General features: G+C 43.7%; 1 protein-coding gene across 1 annotated transcript in view; it reads right to left on the minus strand.

The window, feature by feature from the left end:
- The window catches only part of SND1 (staphylococcal nuclease and tudor domain containing 1), a 421,950-nt gene that overhangs the window by 274,126 nt on the left and 139,600 nt on the right, over positions 1 to 8,224 (minus strand). The gene's annotated exons all lie outside the window — the stretch shown is intronic.

The following is an 8,224-nucleotide window of genomic DNA, read 5'->3' on the forward strand; positions in this document are numbered from 1 at the left end:
TTGCATGGTACATATACACAATGGAGTATTACTCAGCCATTAAAAAGAATACACTTGAATCAGTTCTAATGAGGTGGATGAAACTGGAGCCTATTATACAGAGTGAAGTAAGCCAGAAAGAAAAACACCAATACAGTATACTAACGCATATATATGGAATTTAGAAAGATGGTAACAATAACCCTGTATACGAGACAGCAAAAGAGACATTGATATATAGAACAGTCTTTTGGACTCTGTGGGAGAGGGAGAGGGTGGGATGATTTGGGAGAATGGCATTGAAACATGTATAATATCATATATGAAACAAGTCGCCAGTCCAGGTTTGACGTACGATACTGGATGCTTGGGGCTGGTGCACTGGGATGACCCGGGGGGATGGTATGGGGAGGGAGGAGGGAGGAGGGTTCAGGATGGGGAACACATGTATACCTGTGGCGGATTCATTTTGATGTATGGCAAAACCAATACAATACTGTAAAGTTAAAAAATAAAATAAAATAATTAAACAAACAACGGCAGTGAGGCATTCAGTGTATGAAGACAGGTATCACTTCATTAATAATCAGGGCATCGTAAGCTGAGATAATGTAGGACATTGATTATACTGTCAAAACTCTAAAAATGAGGATGTAGGGGAATGGGTATGCTGTAACCACCGATGGGAATATAATATGGTTCAGCCACTACGGCACGTTCATATGGTGCTACTCCATGTACACACTCTTATGAGGTTGAAGTTAGAGACATACATCCCTAATACTTAGGAAATTCTCCTTGCTGTGCTGTGCTTAGTTGCTCAGTCGTGTCTGACTCTTTGCGACCCCATGGACTGTAGCCCACCAGGCTCCTCCATCCATGGGAGTTCTCCACACAAGTATACTGAAGTGGGTGGCCATGCCCTCCTCCAGGGGAGCTTCCCAACCCAGGTATCAAACCCAGGTCTCAAACTCGTGTCTGCATCGCAGGCAGACTCTTTGCTGTCTAAGCCACCAGGAAAGCGCAAGAATACTGGAGTGGGTAGCCTATCCCTTTTCCAGGGGAGCTTCCTGACCCAGGAATCGAACCGGGGTCTCCTGCGTTGCAAGCGGGTTGTTTCCCAGATGAGATACCAAAGAAGCCCCAGGAAATTCTTCTTACAGGTAGGTATATACCAAAGAGAAGCCTGACTCGTGCAAGACAAGGAAGGCAGTGCTCATGTTTATGGTACAATCACAGAGCAGAACACAGAGCAGTTAGTCTAAATGAGAACAACACAATAAAACAAATCTGAAAAACAACACTGAGCAGGAAAGTAAGTTGCAGAATGATAATGATTTAAATACAGACTAAAAAACAACATTATTCCTAGAGCTATGTAAACAGCCAAAATACAAAAATACCTTGAAATGAAGGTCAGTGGTTGGTTACTGACGCAGGATAGGCAGAGGAAGAAACAAGACGAAAGAAACAGGGTCGAGGATGAATGCCCAGGCACTGTATCTGCAAGGCTGTGTCTTTAAAAAGAGGAGGATCTGAGCAACATGGTACAACATCAAGGCAGAAAAAGGAAAGTTGGCTATATTATTCTATAATGTCAGGGCCTTTTTAGACTTAAAAATGGTTAGGGATAGGAAAACTCCACACCTGGTTTGTCAGCTTTTCCCTTGGCTCCCAATGTCTCATACTTTTATTTCTCTCAGAGGCAGAATAATTGGCCATTCTTTTCCTCATAAGAAATGCATTAAATTCCTTTTTTTCCCCCTTCTCTCAAAATAATATTCTTTCACAGATGTATCTTTCCAAGAGGCAGAAGGGAATAATTTAACTACCAACGGGCTCTCAAATAACCAGGGTCAAAACCAAGTTTGTTTGTTTGTTTTAAAAAGAGACTTGAAATACACTACAAGTAGCCAAGCAGAATTATACTCTATGAAGATCTTAAAACAGACTGTTGAATTAAAATAAGAACTGACACGATTCGATTTAAATGGATAAAATTTCAAAAGGTAAATGGACCAGTCCCAACTTCCCTGCCACACAAGTTCTGTTAATAAACAAAAGGCTGTGATTTCCATTTGAATTATAGACTTAAAATAGTAACATTACCACATGCCCTGGGCATATTTACAATCAAGGACCTTTCAATTCCCTTGGCAGCCAGGATACAGAATCCACAGGGATATCCACTATTTATTATCCCTAACACATACAATAGCACATTTTTATAAAAGACAGATCTAACTAGATGGAAATCTACAGCCAGCAGCTGTAAGGAAAGGGTCAAAATCATAACCACCTTGACCAAACGGAAGATATCTTACACTATCTACAGGCGCACACACAGAAGATTCATGTACCCAATACTCCCCAGGAGTCGCTTCAAAGAAAAAGATGCTTTCTTTCTCAATTAACTCTATTTCTTCCTCCTAAAAAATCCCTCTTAAAGGTAAGTGTGTGCTGCGTGCTAAGTTGCTTCAGTTGTGTCCGACTCTTTGCAACCCCATGGACTGTAGCCCTTCAGGCTCCTCTGTCCATGTAATTCTCCAGGCAAGAAAACTGGAGTGGGTTGCCATTTTCTCCTCTAGGGGATCTTCCCAACCCAGGGATCGAACCCAGGTCTCTTATGTCTCCTGCATTGGCAGGAGGGTTCTTTACCAGTACTGCCATCTGTGCTGTGCTCAGTCACTCAGGAGTGTCTGACTCTGTGCGACCCCAGGGACTGTAGCCCACCAGGCTCCTCTGTCCATGGGATTCTCCAGGCAAGAATACTGAAGTAGCCACGTCCTCCTTCAGGGGATCTTCCCAATCCAGGGACTGAATGCAGGTCTTCTGCACTGCAGGCAGGTTTTTTTTACTGTCTGAGCCACCAGGGGAGCCCCTAAACATAAATAGGATCTGTTAAAAAGATGAGGTCTGGGTAAGTCCTGAGCTCGCAACAATGCAATACATTTCAGACATATCTCCAAGGAGGCAAAGAAGAATGTTAAATAAAAACGGGGAAAAAAACAAAAAACAAAAAACCTGAGATGTGATTATAAAAATTTACAGGTGGGAGAATGGAAGAAGGCTGGACTTTGAACCACTAGATTATGTAAGACACTGGGCCCCTGAAGCATCTTGTTGATTTTATAGAACCCTTAGTTGACTACACTTCTCTCATACTCTTCGACTCACCATTCCTATAGTTGCCCACACTTCATCAGACCTAGGGCAAAAAACACTGGATCTGCTTCTCAGTCTTCAATTTGTTATGAAATGGATTATGAACTTAAATCACAGCAAGGAAAGTGAGGCTTAAGGTTAAGTAACATGCCTCAAGTCATGTTAACAAGCAGAGCTAGGCTTCTGACCCAGGCTATCCCAGTGGCTGTAGCTGGAGAGCCAGACACTACTCTCTCTTGGCTTCTTACCATCAAAGGACAATCAATCACCACCTGTCAGTGACAGTCAGGTTTAGTGTGGGAGTTTGGGAACATTCAGGCTGCCAGGCCCACATCAGATACTCTGATTCTGCAGGTCTGGGGTCCTGGCTCTGACTCTGTGTTTATAGTAAATAGTGAGAAGGACCATGGGGAACTTTTTGAGAAATGCTGCCGAGCGCCATTTGAGCACTTTGGCCCAACTTAAACCAATGGGAACAGAAGCAAAGGGAATCCTGTCACAAAGCAACACTGAGGAGCTTGTTTAAAGTCCAAATGGCTAAGTAGGTAAATTAGTAAGTAACTGGGGAACTCACGTTTCTTCCTCCACATGTACCTGAAGATAATTTGAAATACTCCTTAAATTTCTTTACAGACGAGACAATTGGCAACGTAGTCTAGTTGCCAGTCTAGCAAGGTAGGAAAACAAGATTACTAAAAATTCCTCAACCTGCCCATGCCAGGGAACAGCAGGACTGGCACCCCTCTCCCTGCTCCCCATACAGACATCCAGTGGTCTACACCTACACTAGCCACAGTGACAGCAGAGCCAAGTGGCAAGTTTGAGGAACAGCCCCAGTTATCAAGGTCTCTGGGCAACATCCGGAGAGGGAAAGAAGCAAAGCAGGTTTCGGCAGCCTCGCCTTCCAGAAAGGACTCGCCGATCATCTGTAGTGCACAGTGTGGCATTATGTTCCATTTCAGGTGCTGTTCCCCAAATGAACGTCCCTTTGCAAGACCATTATGCAAAGAGCAAAACATCTGTCTTTGGAGATGACTCTCCTACACAATTACATCGCCGATTAAGAACATTTTCAGAAGTTCTTGCTATTTATTGTGTTGATGCAGTAAGCACAGGGGAGGGTGGTGGGACAGAAGAGGCCAAACATCAGGGTTTTTTTCACTATCAAGACGCTGTCAAGATTTTAAATACTGTTAAGGCTGTAAGGGCTAATTATCCAAGTAGCAAACCATATGGGGTGCCTTCACTCAGCTACTGGTGGCTCCAACGGTAAAGAATCTCTCTGGAATGTGGGAGTTCCAAGTTCAATCCCTGGGTCAGGAAGATCCCCTGCATGAGGGCAGGGCAACCCACTCCTGTATTCTTGCCTGGAGAATCCCATGGAACAGAAGAGCTTGGTAGGCTACAGTCCACGGGATCTCAAAGAGTAGGACACGACTGAGCAACCAACATTTTCACTCAGCTACAAATTCTGCTGGCCAGGAGAAAAACAGATAAGAACAACACTGCCCCGCACAGACCTCAAGGCCCAAAGCAAAGGCTCCCAAGTAGGAAGCTATGTAACCAGCTGCAAGGAGGCTCCAGACCCAGGAAGGGAAAAAAAAAAAAGGTGAGAAAGCCCCGCCCATCTTCCTTTCCCAGCACAGGGGACAAAAACTTCCCCCATCCAGCCAGCAGTCTGAAAATAAAGATCTGCTCCAAGGGCGAGTTGGGGGAATGGTGAGGATGCAGCCACCAAGACTGGGATAATGAGACAGAAAGGGCATTAGAGCCTTGAAGAGAACAAAGCTCAAGTTCAGCACTCCTGAAGGCTGATAGAAAGCGCTGTCCTGGACTTGAAATCAAACATCCCTCCAGCATCTGATGGCAACAATGATCAAGAGTTAAGTGGGCAGCTCGCTGTCACCCAGAGAATGAATAGAAGCCCAGGTTCTCAACAATGACTCTGCACCAGCAGCTCCCGGCTTGCCTCAGTTTCCTCCCAAGAGTAAGCCAGTTAAGAATAACCTGAACACACAAAACCCAGGGGAAAATGACTTCAAAGTCCACTCAGAATCAGGAAGGCACTAAACCTATGTACTAATACAACATGAGGCAACTCTTAAATTCACATCCAAGGACTATTTCAGGTAATAAGAACCCTGTGGGAAAAAAAAACGGATCTACACATGTAACTAAGAAGCTACTTAGCTAAAGTTTTACAACATCTAACATGGATGTTAACAAATGCTAAAATATCAAGCAACAGAAGAGATAAGCAGAAGTTACAGCACTAATCACTTTGCTCCTTGTATTACTGTAATTTAATTAATTCCTGTAGGCTTTATCTTTCCTACCAGACCACAGGAAGGATGATTTATGTGAGAGGAGAACTGATCTTAATAATACCTATGAAGTGCCTAGTATAGTGCCATTTTCCTAGAACATGCCAACACAGAGAGAGAATAAGACGGGGGATGCAAAAAAGGCCTTGCTAAAATATTTATTTTTAAAAAAACTCAAACTGCACTTCTGATTAGGGGAATAAGTGGAAGTGGTCAGTACATAAAGAGAACTTGAAAAAAAAAAAAAGAGGAGGCAGTATCACTGTGGATCCATTACTGTTAGTAATGAATGTCTCTCATATAGCACCAGTTGAATGTGAACTATTTCTAATGTCTCTCCCTTCCAGCAACTATTACCAGAAATGATTCAGTATTACATAAAGATAAGTATATTCCTGAATAATGATTAAAAAGACTCTATACTAGATATCTCACTGTACGGCCGTAAAACTAGGCTTGCTGCAAGCAGTAATGCAAAAGCAGTACTCCTGATGGTTTCTATGTGTTATGTTGGGGGGGAAAAAGCAATTTTACAAAATCTGAACACTCAGTGTTTTCTTTCTACCTGGTTAAGACTTCAAGGCAATCCTCTGCTCTCTACAAATCTGACATAATGAATTCAATTACTCGTGATCTGCGAAATACGCTATGCTATGCTAAGTCACTTCAGTCATGTCCGACTCTGTGTGACCCCATAGACAGCAGCCCACCAGGCTTCCCCGTCCCTGGGATTCTCCAGGCAAGAACACTGGAGTGGGTTGCCATTTCCTTCTCCAATACATGAAAGTGAAAAGTGAAAATGAAGTTGCTCAGTTGTGTCCAACTCTTATCGACCCCATGGACTGCAGCCTACCAGGCTCCTCCATCCATGGTATTTTCCAGGCAAGAGTACTGGAGTGGGGTGCCATTGCCTTCTCCGACATATAATGCTAGTAAGCTACAATATGAAAAAAGTGAAAGTGTTAGTCACTCAGTTGTGTTCAGCTCTTTGCAACCCCATGGAATGTAGCCCGCCAAGCTCCTCTGCCCATGGAATTCTCCAAGCAAGAATACTGGAGTGGGCTGTCATGCCCTCCTCCAGGGGATCTTTCCAACCCAGGGATCAAACCCAAGTCTTCCGCACTGCAGACAGATTCTCTTACCGCCAGAGCCACCAGGGAAGCCCTAATATAAAAAGGGATAATTCCCTTAATGTGGGCTCAAAAGTACCTGCAGGCTACCTTCCTAACTAATTCACCAATCTGAGTTTATACCAAGCCTAAATTGCCTGGGTAGTATTTTTTTGTGGTTAAGATGGAAGAAAAAAAAAAAGGATAAAGACTGTAGAGTTGTTCCTTTGTCCTCAAAAGGCTAGTCTCTGACAACACTGAGGTGTGAGGTTCTGCTGGATGATGCACTCTTCAGTTCAGTTCAGTCACTGAGTCATGTTCGACTCTGCGACGCCATGAATCGCAGCACGCCAGGCCTCCCTGTCCATCACCAACTCCCGGAGTTCACTGAGACACGTCCATCGAGTTAGGGATGCCATCCAGCCATCTCATCCTCTGTCGTCCCCTTCTCCTCCTGCCCCCAATCCCTCCCAGCATCAATTCTTCGCATGAGGTGGCCAAAGTTCACGTGCTGCTCAAATGAGCAAAGGAGGCCGAGAATAAAAATAACTAGTGTCTCTCTAGTAAGGCCCTCTTTCTACAGAGCTACTAGTTCTGAAGATGGATTGCAAACATAAATCAACGTTAACATAGGAAAAGACACACACACACACAAAAAATAAAATAAAATAAAAAACGGTCCACAAATAACAAACCAGAGTTTAAAAGCAGAAGGGAAAATGGGGGTCTTCAAGGACCAGAGCAGGTCTGGGGTCTAAGAGATCTTGGAAAGTCACGGGGACCAACATATCTCAGCTCGCTCAGCCCCTATGGAACATCTTTTCTTTTCACTGGAAGCTCATAAATAACCAGTTGGCCCCGAATCTTGTTTTCTAGTAATGGAGGACAAGTCTCCCTATTTCTCACCCTTCATTCCTAGGCTAAAAATGGAGAGCCCGTGCCCTCCAAAGAGACAACCCCGTTACTTAAAGTACAGGCTGCAGGCCAGATGAAACCCATCCAGCACTCGGCGATGTGCCACCAGCCCTCCCACCATTCTATAAGAGGGGGAAGGTCCCGGAGGAAAAGAAAATAAATCTCTTGCAATAGGAAGGCAATCTTCTCTGCAACAGACAGTGGGCTCAGGTGAGCCCATTCAGAAAAGAACACTGTTTTGTTAGAGAAATGTTTCTTGGTGAATGCCTTCCCTTCTCCACTGTGTTAAAAAATAATAATAATTATTAAAGTTTCTTCCTGTAAGAACACAGGAGGGGACAATGATGCTGGGTATGACACCATTATTTAGCTGGTGCCAGTGGAACCTCTAATTGAGCCAGATTTCCAGTCAAATTTGTGCAATACATTGTAGTCCAGTTCAAAAAACCAGGACTGAATTATGTAAGTGTGTGGCTTAAGGCCTCCTTTTAGACACACGTCTCCTGCCTTGCCTGCTGCATCACTCCCAGATCTGAATCCGGCTGCAGGTCCAGTGCCACATATTTTATCTACAAATTCAAAGTACTCTCAGCCTGTGTTTAAATACTAAGCAAAATGGGGCCTGTGTGTTTTTTTTTTTTTTTTTTTAAGACAGGTTTCATTCTAAACCCTACAAAGATGACTCTCTCATACTGTGTAGCCTGTCATCAATAAGAAAAATATAACATCTGT

The sequence above is a fragment of the Bison bison genome, unplaced genomic scaffold (assembly GCF_000754665.1).
Source record: "Bison bison bison isolate TAMUID 2011002044 unplaced genomic scaffold, Bison_UMD1.0 scf7180017864530, whole genome shotgun sequence".
In the NCBI taxonomy this organism is placed as follows: Eukaryota; Metazoa; Chordata; class Mammalia; order Artiodactyla; family Bovidae; genus Bison; species Bison bison.